The sequence below is a fragment of the Ylistrum balloti genome, unplaced genomic scaffold (genome assembly GCF_031769215.1).
Source record: "Ylistrum balloti isolate Yb309-2 unplaced genomic scaffold, AGI_CSIRO_Ybal_v1 Utg370028, whole genome shotgun sequence".
NCBI lineage: Eukaryota > Metazoa > Mollusca > Bivalvia > Pectinida > Pectinidae > Ylistrum > Ylistrum balloti.
Genome location: NW_026782092.1, coordinates 435,622 through 455,787, shown reverse-complemented (window position 1 = coordinate 455,787; position 20,166 = coordinate 435,622).

Genomic DNA, 20,166 nt, shown 5'->3' with positions numbered 1-20,166 from the left:
AAGAAAAGAAATAATCAGGCGGAGAACATTATATAAATAACAAGAAAAAAGCAAAGAATGTAAAGGTCATGTGACCATAGTAAACAAATGTTACACCACGAAGGAAACTATTGTATCAGCTCACTAAAATATTGATCTTGGTTGCAAGATCACTCCCCGATATTTTAGTTAGCAATATCGTTGTTATTTGCTTATGAATTCTTCATAGCTAAGTTGCCCTTTTTATGAACTCTGGCTTGATCTCAATTTCTTATCCCAAAGAAAAATACATAGGTAACTTTTTCATCATGAGACATGTCCTGTGTTTTTATAACATGATTCTAGATTTTAAATGACGATAAAAGTGAAATGGATGGCTATATGAAGTGTTTTAATATATATTCATGTTTTACGCAATGTGATGTAACAATTCGTACAGGAAGCTATGTCGATTCAATGATTTAATTTTCCTTTGTAATATAATCTTCAAATTAATTCATAAAAAAAAATCAGAAAAAAAAATAAAGAAAATAAAAACGGAAATATCGGTTGCTTCTTTCAACTATACGCGGTTTGTTTCGAAATATTTTCTTCTGGCGGGTAATATTCTGTACTGTCTTGTACTCTCCTACTGAAACGCGTTTAACGAATTGCAGGACAAATTTGGACAAATAATGTTCTCTATCAGCTGCTACACTTTCATGACATTAACATTTCCATCATGTTACTTGATTGGTACTCGCATCAAATTACTGTTTTAAAGCTCCGAGTGATTGTTGATAGTTACGGCCCTTGTGACATATTACTTTTGACTTCTAATAGACATAAGACCCCACGGTAGCTTTATGGATAATCACACAAATCTTGGTATCTTAGTATTATATCTGATGGAAAAGAGTTTAGAACTTCTGTCCCTATTCTGTCCCTCTAGTTCCTCTTTCGTTCCCATTCTGTTCCTCAGTACACCTATCGTCTCATAATCAGTCCGAATACCTTCCCTGTAGTCCCACAACCGTCCCACAATCCGTTCGAATACCTTCCCTGTAGTCCCACAACCGTCCCACAATCCGGCCGAATACCTTCCCTGTAGTCCCACAACCGTCCCACAATCCGTCCGAATACCTTCCCTGTAGTCCCACAACCGTCCCACAATCCGTCCGAATACCTTCCCTGTAGTCCCACAACCGTCCCACAATCCGTTCGAATACCTTCCCTGTAGTCCCACAACCGTCCCACAATCCGTCCGAATACCTTCCCTGTAGTCCCACAACCGTCCCACAATCCGTCCGAATATCGTCCCATATTGTTCAAATTCTGTTTTCCTATTTCCCCTATCGTCCCACAAATTGTCCGAATTTTGTTCCTATTTCAGTTTAATTCTCCTTCATCTTAGCACATATAGACGTATGAAATATTGTCATTATGTTGTGTTCTCTTTTCTCCCACTTTTTGAAAACAACATTGATGCAGTTATATTGTGACAGTTGCTATAGTCTGTCCTTTTTCACCCGTGATGTTCCCCCACCTGTTTACCTACATTCTCCCACATAACCCGGATTCTACTCTCAAACATGGATCTATCCACATAGAATTTAATGTTGGTTATTTTTTATCTTGAACTGGTTTTGACATGTTATTTTCATCAGATATGAAAAACAGAAATGAGACAGCCACAACATTTAGTATTGTAAACTTGATGATAGTTTGCCTGATCACTTGAACAGAAAACAAACACCTATATAATCTTTCTCTGTAATATATATTCATAATTGAACATCCAAGCTATTTATAAGTATATAATGAATGAGAAAGGTCTATCACATATTCCTCATCAACCATCAACATGGCAGATGCACAAGTTTGGTATACAGAACATCGCCCACAACGGATACATCTTCTGCATAAAGGACAACACGTATACTAAATCTGTTTATTTGTATGTGTATTTAATAAATATGCTTAAGTTTATAAACCTTGTGTACATGTCAGTTTTTTTTTTCACGAGGATCTTTAAATGTATATTGAAACGTGTTACATGTTATTATTGATTATAATTACCACCACATGACTTGATAACTTAATGCTATTTGGTGTATTGTATCCTTTCAGACAGATGTATTGTTTATAGGATCCGATGGAAAAGAGTTTTGATTTTGATATGTTACAATTAAGAAAAATGTTATTAAAATCTACTAAGAAGTGCTATATTATAACTATGAACAGTGAATAATCAACCTGTATATAGGTGACACCTCTATTGTCTTCCAGTGTTTATGTAATTCTTTATTTTAAAAAAGTTGGAGAAAGAGAACGCAGCGACTGGGATATAGATTGCTCTGTATTTTTATTACCATTGTTTCTTCCAGATGAAGGAGTTCCAAGGAAAGCTTTTCACTATACAATAATCTGAATTCGGAGAAGGTATTGGACAGTTTTGAGGAAGACTCCCGTCATACATATCGTTCAAATGACTTTAAATGCCTGCAGACACTATGGCAACAATAAGCGTTTTAAACTACGGTGTTATCATAGGTCAAGGTCGAAAATATGGCTCTACTATATCTAACTAAAGTATTATTTATGTACTATCTTTGAGAAAGCAGGTGGTAGACACTGTTGGTGGGTGTTTTCTATAACCAGCATGCCGTGTTTTGATTCATTCGAGAAGTGGCACGGGTCAGAACACATACATAAACTTAACGCTTGTCTAAAATTTCTGACATATGAAACTTACGAAATCTATGTAGTTATGGGGCTGCTGCACATTGACTTTTCTGTAAATCGCTTTCCCCAGTCGCCCCCTAGGCTTTAAAGTTTGGGCAATTACATTAACTGTTTTATTCTACTGTGCCTAACTAAATAATTTAAAGGTGCTCTTTAAGTGTGCGTTTTTGTACAATCTTGTTTCTTTCGGAAAAATAATCTGTACATTTTATTTTCGTTTTTCCTCTTAACATTTCGTGACCATACGTTCATTCATATTCAAAGTTCGTATTGTATTCTAAATGCTATTTAAATTCCATCTGTCGGGGTTTCCCGTGACGTCACGACTTTTTTGCTTTTCTTCAAACTATTAGTAATCCGGAAAAAGCCGATAAGCCACAGGTTCTTTCTGACAGGAATTCTTGTTATATGATGCTGAGTATATATATATACACCGTGTTCAAACCTAAATGATAGTGAATTGATTGCCACAGCGAGAGGTGTTACGAAAACTACATATTACAAAACTTAGGTGTTAAAAAAGATTGTATTAGCATTGACCCAGATCAAATCAGTCATACATTTAAAATATGTCATTGGTTGTACATGTGTTGTGTAATGTATTTGATTCGGTCCATTGATTACGTATATCATTCGAGCGCAGTGCTGAGTCACCTCAACATTATAAAAACTTTCCTTTTTTAATAAAATAAAATTTTGAATGAATGATTATTACGTGATCATACATGGCGCAATTCGCCACGTTTTTTTTTTCTTGTAAATCCCATTTGATGCCCCGCCCACATTTATTATCATGGTTTTCCCGTTACAACTATGCTATTTCACTTTCACTTTCTCAATTCTCCGAAATATGTCGAATTGCACATAAACCCACACACCTACTTACCTACGCATAGCGACATTATCTAAGGGGGAAGGGCTTATCGACAGATATCGGAGCTATGTAATATAGCCTTGCCTTTAGTGTATGTTGGTTAACAAGTTTACAAAGTAAATGTGCGTTGTTAAAAAGGAGCCGTCATTTGTATACATACACTTATTGAGAAGTGGGGAGAGTACAACAATTTAGGATATTGTTTTTAGGTGAGTATCAAGCTTGATGTAGTCCTCGTTCAAATTATTTCTTTGTGTCCGACATGTTTTTGTGTGGGGTTTAATAAGTGTGTGAGAGGTCGGGGAGGATATGTGTGTTTCCGGTATTATACTTTAGTTTATTTATTTTGTTGTTATTTGATCAAACAATGAAATAATATATTCTTTAACAGCATCCATCAAACTTTCACCAAACAACGACGGTTAATTCCATCATGAAATGTCTTTTTTTTATTGACGAAGGACATAGTATAAATATACTTATGACAACGCATGTCTACGTTGCTGGCCTACACGTGGCATACAGCGTTCGCGTACCAGCCAGCGAAAGGTGTTACGAAAACTACATATTACAAAACGTAGGTGTTAAAAAAGATTGTATCATTATTGATCCAGATCAAATTAGTCATACATTTAAAATATGTCATTGGTTGTACATGTGTTTTGTAATGTATTTGATTCGGTCCCTTGATTAGGTATATCATTCGAGTGCAGTGCTGAGTCACCTCAACAATATACAAATTTAGAGTGAATGATAATTACTTGATCTTCCTGCATACACGGCGCAATTCGCCTTGGTTGTCTTCAATCTAGTAACTTCAATGTTTGTAACGCTTTCTCCTACATTATGATAAAGCGAGATGCTATTGTAAAATGCCCTGTTCCAGGATAGAACTGCTGCAATTAATTCCATCACGAAATATTAATGGTAGATAGGAATGCTTGCGCAAGGCAAGTTGATTTATGTCTTATTCAAACATATTGTTTATTTTGTGCTAGGTTTTTCATGTATAAAGTTAAACATTTACTATAATTATTATCATTATTTACCAAAAATAAAGTTTTATACTTACTTTATCTTCTTTTAAAATGAATGATTTTTCCAAGATTAAATTGGTTTAACTGCTTACAAATAATCAAAGGGTCCGAGAATATACGGTTGTGTTTCCAATGTGAAGAACTCAACACTTTGGGCAATTTTATAAATAGGAAAGCATGGCGACATGTATCATGCTAGCCTATTTTATTGGCACACTAGGAATCGTTTCTTTATATGGCGATTTAAGCTTCTGAATCTTATCACTACTTGAATGAATTAAAACGTGGCAGTGTCTATCACTTGCAATCTTAAATATTGACAATAGACACACACTGAATATTAAAAAAAATAAGAATTCAAAAGAAGAACCAAATAATGGATTAAAGTGCATCATACAATTGTTTCGTCCGTCTATGCCTTGTCAGTAAGCCTAAGGGCCAAATAGTTTAAAACCTTGGAGGTGACTTAAGAAAAATTAACTTGATCGAATTAGCAATAATTTCTAAAACCCCCTTTAATAGGTTAAGCAACTGTCAATTTTCGAGTTTAGAAAAACGCCATAATCGGTTGTATCAATATGTTTTGCAGGTGAATTCACGTGTGGTGGAAAAGAAGGTTTCAAAACGGAAGCCGGTCTAAAAGATCACCAAACAAAACTGCACGATTAATCTAAAGAACCCGAATCTGCATGGATAATTATTAATCACTTCATTAGATGTGATATATGTGGAAAGGACGATTTGAAAAACCGAGGCGGGTTTAAAGGGACATAAGACTAAAATGCATTGCGGTGCACAAGGACCAAATATTCCAAATAATGGTAGTGACACCATTTCATGTGAAATATGTGGAAAGGACGATTTTAAAACTGCGGCCGGTTTGAAGGGACATAAGACTAAAATACATTGCGGTGCACAAGGACCAAACCTTTTAAATAAAAATGGTAGTGACACCATTTCATGTGATATATGTGGGAAGAATGATTTTAAAACTGCGGCCGGTTTGAAGGGACATAAGACTAAAATACATTGCGGTGCACAAGGACCAAACCTTTTAAATAAAAATGGTAGTGACACCATTTCATGTGATATATGTGGGAAGAATGATTTTAAAACTGAGTCCGCTTTGAAGGGACATAAGACTAAAATGCATTGCGGTGCACAAGGACCAAACTTTCCAAATAAAAATGGTAGTGACACCATTTCATGTGATATATGTGGGAAGGACGATTTTAAAACCGAGGCGGGTTTAAAGGGACATAAGACTAAAATGCATTGCGGTGCACAAGGACCAAATATTCCAAATAATAATGGTAGTGACACCATTTCATGTGAAATATGTGGAAAGGACGATTTTAAAACTGCGGCCGGTTTGAAGGGACATAAGACTAAAATACATTGCGGTGCACAAGGACCAAACCTTTTAAATAAAAATGGTAGTGACACCATTTCATGTGATATATGTGGGAAGAATGATTTTAAAACTGCGGCCGGTTTGAAGGGACATAAGACTAAAATACATTGCGGTGCACAAGGACCAAACCTTTTAAATAAAAATGGTAGTGACACCATTTCATGTGATATATGTGGGAAGAATGATTTTAAAACTGAGTCCGCTTTGAAGGGACATAAGACTAAAATGCATTGCGGTGCACAAGGACCAAACTTTCCAAATAAAAATGGTAGTGACACCATTTCATGTGATATATGTGGGAAGGACGATTTTAAAACCGAGGCGGGTTTAAAGGGACATAAGACTAAAATGCATTGCGGTGCACAAGGACCAAATATTCCAAATAATAATGGTAGTGACATCATTTCATGTGATATATGTGGAAAGGACGATTTTAAAACTGCGGCCGCTTTGAAGGGACATAAGACTAAAATGCATTGCGGTGCACAAGGACCAAATATTCCAAATAATAATGGTAGTGACATCATTTCATGTGACATATGTGGAAAGAACGATTTTAAAACTGAGGCCGGTTTGAAGGGACATAAGACTAAAATGCATTGCGGTGCACAAGGACCAAATATTCCAAATAATAATGGTAGTGACATCATTTCATGTGATATATGTGGGAAGGACGATTTTAAAACCGAGGCCGGTTTAAAGGGACATAAGACTAAAATGCATTGCGGTGCACAAGGACCAAATATTCCAAATAATAATGGTAGTGACATCATTTCATGTGAAATATGTGGAAAGGACGATTTTAAAACTGAGTCCGTTTTGAAGGGACATAAGACTAAAATGCACACTGATGTCAGTGAGAAGTGTAAGGCTACGGATACGGTGGCAGTTCGCTTTCCTGGATCAAACGAGGTACCTATCTAAAAGCTTTCACCGTTAAGATAACTTTTTTTCGCGTGCTTGTTCTATCATTTCTGAACAAACTTTTGAATTGCCTTGTGGTATTTCTTTTTTATCATTTTATCTTATTGTTGTTGCTACTGCCGTGTCGATTTTACTGTTTTAAAAGTTCACCTCGTATAAAGATAAAATCAAAATTTGATCAACAACGGAGTGGGTTGATAAAGCTATGTGATGTGACACAAATTTATGCAAGTGTCGACACCAGTTCGTCACATTACCAAAGATATTTTAAAACAAATTGAAAGTCCATCAACAAATTTGTAAATGTACTTGTTTTACTCTATACTTTGTTTTAAACAAAAAGATTGCAAAGCAGATTCTAATGACCCCGAAGGAACCGACCAAAGCCTTATGCATGCCTGTTAAGAAAGTCTCTGGATCGGTTTATGATGATACAACTAGTAAAGAAAGACCTGTGTTTGACGAAGTAGGTGCGCCATTGAAGACTGATGTCACGCCAGATAAGCCTCAGGTTTGTAGGATTCTCCATCTGAATGAATGAGGTAGATTATCCATTTGTCACGAGGTTGTGCTCATAGGTTTTCCCGTATATGATATACATATTTTCCAATCAATCCCATGGAAAAACAAAAATTGTTACGTTACAAAGTATGATTGATAACGCAAGAATACTTATTCAGAATTTAATCTCTGATAGTTAGAATTATTACATTATTAACAAGAATGCATGCTATTGAAATCTCGCATTAAAATGAGGAGTAATAGTGTTTACTAAGGAATAAAGCACGTCTTCTACAGCCATTTCGGTTTGAATTTATCTGGGAATATTTCTAAGCGATATAACGTTGAACAACATTAGAAAAAAAATCTAAATATACAAGGTAATTACTTGACTTGCTTCATCTGGCGATAATCCAATCGGGATCTCTCTCTTCGCTTGAAAAGTGAAGAACAAACATTTCAGTAATTTGTAACAATTACAATCCAAATAATAATTATCACTGTCCGTTGTCCTCGGCTTCTGTTATAATAGGTTTCAATATTCAGGTCATTGTCATCCTAGAAAGACTAACCAGATATATGATGTATTTAAATTATTATTTGAACGTACAGTATTTTTTATTAAGGGATCTTCGAGATTGCATGTGGTAGGCACTCCTGATGAACATTTACTCACCGAGATTTGTCATATTCTGGATGTCTCGTTTTAATCCAGATATATGAAAAGAACATTTATTGACTTTTAGGGCCAGTGCTTCTCCTCATTCTGACATTACTAACAAGTTTTAGAAGGACGGAACAGCTATAAAATGCAGTTTTGTTTGGTTTACTGTACAAGCAATATTAACTATATTAACTATCAACTAAAAATTGTTTTTTTTAAATGTAGTATAATTCAAACTTCAAAGATATGTATGACACGTTCGGTAATGAGTTTTGCATGGTCTTTCAGACACCAAAATTGCCTCCCCGACTCAATAATCCGGGTGGATATTTATCACAACGTATGGAGACCGCACGACTTCGTATAAATGATATCAATATCGCTGCTGGAATAGTGAAGGACTTCATAGAAGGCGACCGTCGATTTAGGAAGAACCTTAATGACAATAGCATTTTCAACTGGGACATCTTTACTTCCGGATCCTATTATGATAGAACGAAGGTAAGCGATATTTGCTTTGCATTGCAATAAATATAAGTAATCGGAGTGAGAGTGCAGGATATCAGGTGTTTGTATAAGCTTACCAGGCTTCATAATGTGCATTGTAGTTTCGTTTCCGCTCATTTACCTTTTAAAAGATACATAAAACGAACTATATTTTGCTTTGCAGTTAAATACATATAACATACCGGTCAAGGTCTGATTTGGTTATGGTTAGTAACTTTTTCCAGAGATAATGGATAATTTTACTTTTAGTATTTCAATGCCATTTAACAAATGTTTAAGTAACACATGATTGAGTAATAATTGCATTTTCATTTGCGGCATAGCTTGTTCTTAGTTTTGTAAACATACATATTTATAAATCAGATACACAACGAGTTTACGATAACCAGTATCTATTCGTTTATTATTCAGAATATGAGTCCCGACGAATTCGACTTTATGATATCACCCACGGGCATGGATGCTTATATTGTATGGAACAATGATATGCCAAAGGGCTTCTGCAAAATCGGCCTCAGAAAAACAAACCGAGTTGAACTGATGACAGGAGAATTCCTGGACCCTGTAAAGTTTAAAACATTGGCGTTCCACGAATTTGCCGAGGCAGCTAATAGTAGGAATGTGACAAGTAGGAAATGTATTGTTTATCCCCTTCCCCTTTTAGCCGTTACACATAAAGAAGATATATATATATATCCTGCTTTAATTGTATTTTGTGTCGATAATTATTCTGTGAAAAAGGTTAATGTTCGTGAATTTTAATTTTTTTGTAGATTTTGACATTCAATGGGCAATCTTAATTCATCACGTTATTAAGAAACATTATTTACCACCAACCCTTAAAGAAAAAAAACCGCACACACCCACCCACAAACACCAACACATGTAGTACCTTCACAAAATTCTTGGGTAAATATATTTACCTACTAATCACACCGACGAGCATACACAAAACTACCAGTTGTGTATTCCACCATGTACATCCATCAGGTATCAGATCATTTAACCATGCATCAATCCAACAATCAATATACAATGACTGTGAGCCTGATGTTATTAATCCAACGTCCTTACCACCACTACTGAATTCACATACACAACACTATCAAATGTTATTATAACAGGCATCATCATCATAACCAAATGACTTAAACTACATGATGTCATTTAAAGGGTTTTCATGCACATCATCAAAATGGACTTTAAAAGTTGAGAATTCATGTTTGTTTCGCCCTAAAGTTAACATTGTATCTATTGTTAACAAAAACCCAAAATGTTTCTTAATTTATGTCAGGAAAGAAAAAAGACATGGACAGTCCAGCGTATACCATATTATACAACCCGGGAGGAGGACAACCAATTATTGACATTGATCTAGTTCCAAGCATCGAAGTCAGAGGTTGGCCGAAACAGTTTAGACAGAAGCCACCAAACTGGATCCACAGCGATGAGCTGTGGAATAAATGTAAGGAAAAAATCCACGTTGTCGCTAAATCGTGTCCAGAGACCGGTAAGTATCGCTATCAACAATTTTATCTATGTGTTGGAACATTGGCAATAACTGTGCTAAAATGAAAATACTCAGACACCACGTGACTGATTTTGATACTGATTTGAACTAATGCTAATTTATACAAAATTAATTAATCTGTACATCAGTCAAAAAGAAATGTTTCGTCTTAATTCAAAAATGTAATTATCTTACTGGTGTTTAATGAAGGTTTCTGTGGGTAGAATTAAAGATAATTGTTAAATATACTGAAAAAAAACCCAGGAGAATAGGAAAAGATAATTCACTTTATATCTTTCATGGAAGAAAGTTGTTTACAGCAACCAGTGGGGAAAAAATCAGTTTTTGTTGTAATATTTTGTTACTTTCTTACTGTATTCTCCATTAAAAACGTGACAACAGTTACATAGATTTACGAAAAATTCTCATGACGGTTGAAACAGAAGACGTTAACTCTTCCGAAACACTTTGTCATATTATCCGTGTGCTTTTTCAGTAGTCTCCGTGTAAATCCTTCTTTTGTGCATATTTTACTATAGTTTTAATCGATTTGAGTTTAGATTATGTTGAAAAGATGGTCTTTTGGTTGTTATTGTAGATTATCCCGAACAAGAAAGAAAACTTTTGTGGAGGATTTCATTTTCAGCAGCAGAGAAGCAGCTGATTCTTCACGCAAATCGTGGAAATGATAAAAGCATCAGAAAACCTATTTTTCGTTTCCTGAAGACTCTGCTGGAGGAGACAAAAAGAGAACACGACGAGAAGATCAAGAAATTATGTAGCTACCATCTAAAGATGTTCATGCTTCATCAGTTCGATAGCTGGCCAAACGATACCGACGACGATAGTCATAAACGTGACAGCTGTATTCATATTCTAGAGCAGTTGACTACTATCCTGGGACAGGATCAGATTAAAGGATTTCCTAGAATAGAAAACTATTTCCTAAAAGGGGATAATGTTATTCGTCACGTTCCAGAAATTGAAACAGAACTCTTTCGTTGTACATTAAAATTAGAATTAGAAAAAATAAGGTAGGGATTGAGTTATAATATATGTTATGTACAGTACTGTGATATCTGCCTTGTCTACTGTTAACTTATTTTTCTTAAAGTAAATTATCTATCAAGGCTGTTATTTAGGGTTCATTTTTTTTTCTATTTTCAAAAACGGCATATGATTTTATAAAATAGGTACATGCCCATTTGAAATAAACAGATAAGTATATCAAACTTCACTCCTTGACTTTCATGCTATCTAAATGATTTTTCTTACAATGAAAAATCACATTCGAAAATAACATGTAGATGTGTAATAGTAGAATTATGTGTCTTTTCTAGAAGTCAAAGAGTATAGACCTTATTTGCTGACACTCTATCGATTTTCAAATGATATAACTCCTATATCCAAAAAGTTTTACTGACACATTGATTGACAAACAGGTATGTAACGTCATAATGACTACTTCAACATGGACCAATGGATTTGACGTTTATCAAGAATAAAAAGAGAAGAAGCATTTTTTCGTTTCGTAAATAGTTTATTCATTTTTATATGATATTGTTTTTATGCCTAACATTATAGTCAAAATATGTAATTAACATCTCTTATTTACTATGCTCGTTGGTAAAAGGCAATTATAATAATTACGTTAAATGTGTGTACGTTCGAGCATGGGTACGTGTGTGAAGCCATGCTGAAGTTGAAGGTAATATGAATACAACTATGTTGATACACACATGTAAAATGTCGCATGATATATCGATGGTTTTTGTTTTGCTCACAAAGTCGATAGTTCTTACAATTGGTTGACAGGAATCAATTGATACAATTGCCAACCATATCACTTTGAAATCAGTTAACCGCCTAACTCTCATTCTTAATATTATTTGGAACGAGAATTTGGGCAAAAGCCAAAGTACTTATAATGCACACTGGATATCAAAGAAAATACCATTTTCCTTACAAGGTTGATTGCTTTGAAGATTAGAGCCATGTCACAATGTTCCAGGGATTTGAAATGAAAAACATGCAAGGGTATGACACTAATTCCTATGATTATTGTCGTCAGGAATTGTTCCTAAGGTCTATTATACCTTCCATTGGTTGGTTACTTTAGAATCAATACATTAACGCCACAGTCACAAATGATTGTAAGCTTATCTACTTGTTTAAGGATGACCATCTGACTCACTCGTGTACGAATGCATTTTGATACATGTTGAGGATGGGAATCTCAAGATTGTTTCGAATCATAGTTATATTTATTGGGATGTCAACATGCATATCCCAAAAATGTCAGGACAACTTCATAAACACAGAATTTGAAGTAAAACAACGTCTGCCTCAGCAAGTATTTTTGGTATTTGAACATATTGGCCTACAGCAATGTACTAGGGAATGTTTATTACGGACAAATTGCAAAGCAGTGGCATATAACCTAGAGAATATGAACTGTTACCTTGGTGATAACGACACATATATCACTACTTCGTCCAACCAGGAGGAAGTAGCATCAACAAGAACGAGGTTAATGCATTTTGAAACACAACTATTAAAATCGTGTGCTGGTCATTCCTGTGATTTGTCGTCTTTATGTGTGGAGTTGTCTAATGGAAATTCAAAGTGCTTGCCCTGGTTGGAAACAAACTGTTCATATATTCAAACGACTGTGACAAAGGAATGCAAATTAGATACAACAAGAGTAACATCCACACAGACATCCTTATCAACCACAGGGTTGACCACTAAACTGACCACTACTCAAGGTCGGAATCCGGTCGAGTGTGGAAATCCGCCAACTGTGATAGGCGCTACGACTCCCAATACACCAGATAGGTCAGTTGGAACGGTCCTCACATACAGTTGTCAGAGTGGAAGAGTGACGAAAGGAAATCCGGACACGTGGTGTCAGACAGATGGACAATGGTCGGCAATGTCACTTCTTTGCACGGTATGTGATACAAACTACTTCGTGTTTGATGAACGTGTAAATTTCTGCTATCGAATTGAAGATTCTCAGCGAAATAATTATGAGAATGCCATTCTTCATTGTAACAGCATGGGAGGTAAACTAGCGAAAGTTGACACCAGTGAAAAAATAGCCACCCTTGTTACCAATCTCAATGTGCAAGTATATGTGGATGGGACGGACGAGGAAGTAGACGGTACCTGGGTATATTCCGACGGTACGATGGTGAATATAGACCTGTTCACAACCGGTGCCCCCTCACTCGGTGATACAAACTGCTTGAGTTTACGGTCAGATCTCGGTAAAACCCTAGATATACAGTGTACTAAAGAAAAGTTTAGTGTATGCGAGCAACTGTAGAGGTGTCAATTTCTATCTCATCGATTTATTTACCATTTGTCGACAAATATATATATATATAATGCATACTTCATTAATACACTTTCATATATTTCTTATTCCCAATATATTGAGTATTTGAATTGTTGAAAAGAGAAATATGGAATTGTTTGGATCAAATATTTTCATTATCAAAATATTCGGGAAAAACAGAGTATTCTGAACAAATGAAAGCAACGCTTTCTATATGTAATCTCGTCATTCGCACCAATACTTCGAAATACCAAAGACGTGAATAATCTTTCTGTGGATCAATCAGATTAAATGAATACCGGTGTAGTGTGTGTGATCAATACACCTTTAGTCTGGAAATAATGAAAACCAATCAATCTCAGATCGATTGTCAAACGATAGAAAATCTAAGTGCTATGTTTCCTTTTGCGTTTTTTGCTTCGGAATCAATTTAAAAATACCATAAAGCTGGAAAGAAGTGGTTAAGGTTGCTGTTCAATTTCAAGGTACTTTTCATGACTATGAGATGATGTTTTATCCTGCAGTCGAACCTCGTTATCTCGAAGTCGACGGTTGGAAAATTCGAGATACACGAGGATTCTATTTCAGTGAATTCTTATGTTTTGTGTGATGTTTGACTGGGACATACTAAATGCTTCGAGTTCTAGGAGTTCGAGATAACGAGGTTCGACAGTATGTCAAAGCTTTAGATGGATTACCTGTTGTAGCTAAGCTATTATTATCCGTTTATTTATACTTTATATAAGCTTGTCGATGACAACTGCGTAGAAATATATCTAGACATTTACCGGAAATCCGGCGACATCATACAGTATGATTACTCCCACTTCCATCCTAGCTGGCAATAATGATCCGTACAAGCTGATACGATTAATCCACCATCTATATGGAATAAGCTGTGATTATGTATATAGGAATATATGTGGTATAATAATATTATTGTAATTTCCGGCAAAGGTTTATCATTAACATGTTATTGTTATTTCATTTATTTCTGCTTTTACTGGGGTTTGTTAAATGATAATATTTATTTTTGATATTTTCATTGATTTTTTGTTTTTGTTTTTTCTAATGTTTACTGATACATTTTGCCATTACATGATAAAACTATTCATCCATTAAAATTAGAAGCTATTGTAAATAGCATGTGCTTCAACCTTTTTCTGTAAATTATTTTGCTATCGTGACAACCTGTGGCCGGTTTATAATTATATGATATTGTAACCAGTTCCATCAAGACGATTAAATTATTTCATTTTAATACAATTTTCTGTATCTTCATCTTGTTCCGGTGTGACTCACAAGCCCAAATAGAGTTTAAGAATGTATCAAATTTAGTTTGACATTTCAGTCTCATGGAATCCAAAGCGTTTTATAACAAGCAAACATAATATCCATTAAACAAGTCTTTGTTGCTGATCATGTTTGAAACAGAAAAAAAACTGAACTGATACAATGTTCTGACGAAATTCAAAGTGTTTAAGTGGTTAATAAGTTGACATTTTGTGTAGTAAAATATCACCCAGACATGTACATTTAATTTATCTCCATCACTTGTCATATTCCCCATTAAGACCTGTACGTGGTTATCAATTTCTCTAGTTCGGATGAAGATTTGACATGGATCTTTCAGTAATAACTTACAGCCATACGCAGTCATTACTGGTTTTAGAGGCTAGATGTCGCTCCATTGCATGTACTAAATTTCAAATAAATAAGTTGAACCTGAGGGAGGAGATATCCGGACAAAATATAAATATTGAACAAGACTAAGGGCAATAACTCATTTTAATTTGTAAAATCACGATGCCATGAAGGCATACACAATTTCATGAAATAGTTAAAAACTCCAAAAGATCCAGAGAAATTGGTGTGAAATCGAGGAAGCAAATTTACGTTTAGAAAAAAAAAATATTTTGAAAAGGAAAAAACTCCTTCAACGATTTTGAATCGAATTATTGTGTAAGGAAAACACAATTCCATGTCATGATTAAAAAGCTGTCAAGTTAAAAGCAAAAACAAAAATCGGTGCAAATCTGAGAGAGACCTTTATCAATGATAACGTTAAGAAAAAGCAAGGGGCAGTAACTCTCCCAAATACAGTCGGATCAAGATGCCGTTCAAAAACCCCCACAGTTTCATGTTATGATGATAAATACTACTAAGTTTGAAAGGAATTGGTTGACAACGGAGAGGGTAGGTCTCCAGACAATATTAACATGGTGACAAGAGATCCTACAGGAATCTTGACGACCGTCATCGTCTGATCTTTCTTTTTACTTTTTAAAGGTGAATATCTCCTCTTTTTTGCTCTGAATCTGAAATTTGAAGTTCCCTCTGAGAAATAGCGATAATATTCTTAAACTCCCTAATTCAATAGTGTAGCTTTTCGGCCATTTTGTTATCATCAATCCCAAAATCAGACGGCACAACTAGTGATCAAGTTGAATCTACATATGAAATTTGACTCATATAGTACTTCTCGGTAAATAAGAATCCAAGATGGCTACCCGGTCATCCATTTCGTTTTTCTGATCACACTCATGATCAAAGGGGCACAACGAGAGACCAAAGAAGGGTTTCGTCATTTACCTATGGAATTTGATAAGATCCATCCAGTTCATCTCAAGAAATAGCAATAACACCTGTTTTTGTCCAAATGAAAAATAGCCGCCTGACAGCCATTCTGTTTTTATGATCAGTTCAGGACTCATAAGTGCCCCCATCACGTGTCAGGGGGCATTTATACTTGCACTTTGTAAAAGATCCATTCGGTACGTCTAACGGGATACCTACAACAATAAGAGTTTACGAACGTCCATACCACGGATGAACCACGGGCTACGGACCGCGGACGTAAGACATTTTGGATAACAGCAAGGACAGCACCTCTTTTTTAAAAAGTGAAATCAAAGTTTGATTCACACTGCCATTCAGATAAAACACAACTCCTTGTCATGGTGGTTAAACCTACATACCATGTTTGTATGAAATCAGTCAAAAACTGATATTGGAGATTCACATAATGAAACCAACAAAGGACAGAAACTCTTTCAAATACAGCCGTATTAAACTACTTTGTCATGATACATCCTGTGAAATGTTTTGACCGGCGTAAAAGCGTACTAACCAATCAAATTCACGGATACATATATTTTGTGTATAAAGCATCAGCTAATCCTATAAGGCAAAATTGAATGGAAGCTGTGTGGATATGTATGACATATTTGGTAGGGCTGCTTAGTTTGATTGTTTGATTGATGAGAAGAAGAGTTCTGGATTGTATTCTTTCAGTTTAACATTGGTATGATCAAGCCAGGCACACGTGAAGGGCTGTAGAACTCTCAGTTATTTTTGGTCGAAATCATGACCTATTACTAGAACTTATAAATTACACTGTGAATGTAACAGTCACTACATAACTATAACAGTGTTCCTGGACGTAATACCTATAATCTACAGTAATTCTATATTTAGTCTACCTACCGTTTGTATAGTGTTTTAGCGTTAATGAAAGAGTTACCTCCCTTCCAATGACAATTCTGCAGTAATCTCCTCTGGCCAACACCCTATGTATTTGAAATCTGATCTATGTTACTGTAATTTCATTTGATCTTCTAAACCTGTACAGGTAGGCATGATGTATTCTTTAATCTTTAATTTCAGACCTTTTTTCGTGATCAAACAAAATCATTAGAATTCAAATGTTATTAAAAAAATCAGTTGGTAAAACTGTAAAGCAAAAATACTGATCAATTGTTGCCAAATTCCGTTCTGTATGTTAGATACATAGACCATAGACCCAATGCAAAAATATGTGTTTACTGTGCTTCATCGTCATCTTTATCTTTGCCGAATATGCATATGCATATACATGTATAGCGATTGACTATGCCACAGTCTATTCCGATCAGAAACAACTTTCCGTCGGAAATCCACACTTGCCTCAGATAAGTTCGATCGAAACCAAACAATTTTCCTGTTTGTTAAATCTAGAAAAGGACCTCTTTCAATAACAAGATAATTTTCCAAAGAACAAATTTAAACTCCACTTGGTGATTTGTGCAGCACCTTGAGGGCATGCGTTTAAAAATAGGAAAAGGTCCCTAGGGCCTGTGATGTGACGGAGTACTGCGAGCAATGGGTGTAAGACAATGTGCATTATTTAATCATATTTTTTTCAATAAGCACGAACTGTTCCAAATTATTTAATTATCATTTAAATTATTAAAGTATGTACTTTCAAAATCTTGCAAAATGAAAACGTAAAATATTTGAAAATGTTGGACTCTTTTTTAGATATGAAAACTTTAAATGTAAACGAAACACCGACTTCTGGTTCTCGCACACCGAAAGGAGGAGTACCATTTTGGGCCTTCTGGTGGCCATGACGAATACTTTTTATTTTTTGTCTATTAAAACCTTGAGGTCAGGCGGTAATGACATGACATTAATCTAAGGTCAGCTCAAGGCTGTTCAGTTGTTATAGAGGGGGACGAGTGGGGGATCAAATTCATAATTATTGCAATAATTATCAAACTAAAATATCTTTTTTTTTAATAGGTTTTTTCTCTTTAATATCATTTGATGATATATTTCAAAACTTTCATTAGAAAAAATGACCAAAACTTATGCCATTGTTGAAAAGTAGGTCACGGTAATTAAGTGCCCTAATTACTAATTAAGTCACACTTGAGCACCGTTTTTTGTCTTAATGCATCTATAAACAATATGTTTATCACGTGCATTGTATTTATTTGAAATATTTTTTGCAAATATGGGTGATATTATAATGGAAAAAAAATTATCACCAGGCTTCACAGGATTATAAATGACCTTTGTCTATTACTTACAGGATTGTATTTTTGTTTACTGCTTTAGTAAGGGGAATGGTGGTGTTGGGATATTCATTTAGGAGTCACTGTCGCTGTCAAAATCTGAACAGTTCTCCACCGTCATTGCGTCATCAACACAACTAAGGAAACTTGAGGAGGCAGTTGTTCGTGCAGTATCAGACTGGTGTCGGTCATAAGAAAGATACCATAGGACAGATGCAATGTGGGCACAGCAGCCGACTACTCTGGCCTCAACCTTACATTGACAATATCAGCCTGATATTGGGGTCAGTCCATTTGAATATTCAATCCAAAGATTGTACACCTTTTTTCATCTCTGGACTTTCCACAAACGAAACATCGCGATTCAGTAAGCGTAGCTCGTGGAATATCAAGTTTGATTCTTTTAGAGTCAGATGTCTCATTCTGATGGTCTAAACCACTGTTAGAATGCTCTACTGGTTCATGGTGTTTGTTGAATCTCCCTCTGCATTTCTTACATACAGGGTCACCTAAACATAAATCTTTATTGATGTTATCTTTCACGAAAGACAGAACATCTGCCTGATTCAGACAATTTATTCTGACTTCATAATCTGCTTTGCAGCAAGTACACTGTTTGTGTACTAGCATTTTACAAAAATAACAAAAAGTTAATAAAAACTAAACAAAATACTATAATACTATTACATATATGTCATTCTTGTATGAATGAAATTATATTTAACATTTTAGTGATACACAAGATATGTGCATAAGTCAATACATGTACGAACTGCACAGAACAAAGTATACTTATATATCTGGATATACCATGTGTTACATACACTGCATTGTAGATTACTGAAGTTTGCTAGTGTTTGAAACAAGACCATTAACAAGGTATACATCAGGGAGATGTCATGATGTCATACTATTTTATGTTAAAGCTCTAGTGTCAAACCATCTTATGTTAAAGCTCAAGAATACAACTAATGCACGGAAGAATTATTATACTGTGAAAATTATTTGAAATAATTTTTCATACAGTATAATTCAATATTCATTTTCATTAACCGGAATAAGATAGTGACTAGTGCTCTTGCACTTTAAATTGTAACTAGTCTATTTAAATGGCATGCCTCTCTTACCCTGACTGTAACTTCTTCATTGCTCCTATTCATACAAAAGTATTTCAAATAAATACACTGCACGTGATAAACGTATTGTTTATAGATGCATTAAGACAAAAAACGGTGCTCAAGTGTGACTTAATTAGTAATTAGGGCACTTAGTTACCGTGACCTACTTTTCAACAATGGCATAAGTTTTGGTCATTTTTTCTAATGAAGGTTTTGAAATATATCATCAAATGACATTTAAGAGAAAAAAACTAAAAAAAATATTTTAATTTGATAATTATTGCAATAATTATGAATTTTATCCCCCACTCGTGACCCTATAACAACTGAACAGCCTTGAGCTGACCTTAGATTAATGTCAAGTCATTACCGTCTGACCTCAAGGTTTTAATAGACAAAAAATAAAAAGTATTCGTCATGGCCACCAGAAAGCCTAAATTGGCACTTCTCCTTTATCATATATTCAGGTCACAAAAGTTTAGGGATCATTCTAAAGTAAATGTATTTCTACCATAAGGCAAAAAACTTGACAAAGAGCATCAGCAAGCTCCTGTCATTTGACCACGCGTCGGGTAAAGGTCGGATGACAGATTAGGCCCGTCCACATGGTCCGGATAGTTTCTGCTTGGAAATACCAATTCACAGAGTCTAGCGCCATATGGTCGAGAGTTGTTGTCCATCAGTATACAACGAGGCCGATAGAAATACGTAAAATGTCTTTGCATTTACAATT